This window comes from Capsicum annuum, chromosome 8 (genome assembly GCF_002878395.1).
Source record: "Capsicum annuum cultivar UCD-10X-F1 chromosome 8, UCD10Xv1.1, whole genome shotgun sequence".
NCBI classification, from domain to species: domain Eukaryota; kingdom Viridiplantae; phylum Streptophyta; class Magnoliopsida; order Solanales; family Solanaceae; genus Capsicum; species Capsicum annuum.
Genome location: NC_061118.1, coordinates 53,027,796 through 53,029,994, shown reverse-complemented (window position 1 = coordinate 53,029,994; position 2,199 = coordinate 53,027,796).

Genomic DNA, 2,199 nt, shown 5'->3' with positions numbered 1-2,199 from the left:
GTATTTTCTTTGTTAACCACCAACGTACCTGTGTATTATCTGTCCGTACAATAAATTTGTTATATACAATATATGACTCAAATGCTAATAAACATTTATATAATGAACATAATTCTTTTCTATTTATTTCCCATTTTATTTCTATTTCATTAAACGTACCTGAGTAGTATCTACAATGATGTTCTAATTTTTTCTTCTTCATATCTATATTTAGGTACTCCTCCATAACTATATTCACTAGCATCTGCTTCTACTATATATATAAATTTTTTATTTTTGTCTGGGAATTGTAATTTTGGTAATTCTTTACAAAATATTTTTATTTTCTGGACTTGTCTTTTATCTTCTTCGTTGTAATTATATTCTACGATCTTTTTTAATTTTTTCTGTAAAGGCTTTAGTTTTCTGCTAATTTTGGTATATATTCTCTTACTTGGTTTACTAATCCTAAAAATGATTGTAATTTCTTTTTTGTACCTAATTCTTCTTTTGAATTTATTATTTTTTTTACTATATGTTGTTGCATTTTTACTCCACTTTTATCTATTTGTATTCCTAAAAACTCTATCTGGTTTTTCATAATTTCGGCTTTCTTTTCACTTAAAATTATTCTCGATTTTTCTATTATATCTGTAAATTGTTCTAATAATTTTAAATTTTCTTCTTTAGTTTTTGTATATAGTAGTATATCATCTATGTATACTATACAATTAGGTAATTGTTTAAAATAACTACCCATAAAATATTGATATCTACCTGGTGCATTTTTATATCCAAATGGTATTACGTTCCATTCATAAAATCCTTGTGGTACCGTAAATGCGGTTAATTCCTTAGAATTTTCATCTAACTTTAAGTGGTAAAATCCTGATTTGCAATCAAATTTACTAAAATAATTATATCCTTGTATTTGTCCTATTTTTAATATCTTATTTGGTATTGGATAATTATATGTCATAGTTTTTGTATTTAGGTTTCTATAATCAATAACCATTCTACTTTTTCCTCTTTATTGTTCACTATGTTTATTTACTATAAATGCTGGACTATTGTTTTTTTGTATATACTGTTTTTCTAATAATTCATCTATATGCATTTTAAATTCTTTTAAATCGTCAAAATTATATGTTAATGGTTTTTGAGTTATTATACTATTTTTATCTATTAATTCAATTTTTATAGTAGTTTTATGTTTTTTCCATCCTTTTAATAGATCTTCACTATATAATTGTCTTAATTTTTTCTTTATCATTTCTACCTTATCTATTGAAAATATAGTTATTTATTTTTTATTTATTGAAAATACAACTAGTTTTACTGTGTCTTCTGTATTTTTTATATTTTTTAACTTTTGTGTAATTTTTCACTTCCTTCTATCCAATTAGTTTTCTTTCTTATTTTATGAATAGCTCCTTTTGCTCTTACTTTTTGTTTACATGGTGTTGTAAACCACCAATCTGTTTTAGTTATTATATGTAGGTATAATTTATCTAAAAATGGCATTCCTAAAAGCATATCTTTTGATGTTAGTTCATAATTATAGATTTCTTCTATTGTTATTATTTTATCCCATTTATGTATTTTTACATTTTTAGCTTTATATGTAATTAAGCTTCCTTCATTATTAAATTCTTTGACTACTATTGGTGTTTTTAATTTATCCATTTACTTTCTGGTAAACAGTTGTATCTACATAAGTTTGCTTCTGCTCTTATATCTATCATAGGTGTATAATACCTATTATAATATCCTTCTACTATTATTTTTACAAGTACATATATTTTCATATCATGTTAAAGCTCCTATTATGAATAATCTTTCTTTATTATATGTTATAGATAATTGTGTATGTTCTATATTGTATGATTTTTCTTGTTCTAACCATTTTATTTCTAATATTATGTCTGCTTTTTTGCATTTCTTCCTTTATTTCAAATTCTATTTTTATTTTTCTGGCTCCTATTATTATTTTTTTTTCCTGCCGTATCTTTAATGTTTATTAGACTCCTTGGTAGATCTGGGCATATATTACTATTAGATTTTATTTCTTCACTTTTTACTAGAATTTTGCTATATAATTTTCTTCTTGTCCTGTGTTTAAGAGTATTAAATATTCTTTTTCATTTATTGTTCCTGTTATATAATATTGATTTAAATTAACTGTTGAAGTTATGAAACAACTTCAACAGTTAATTTAAA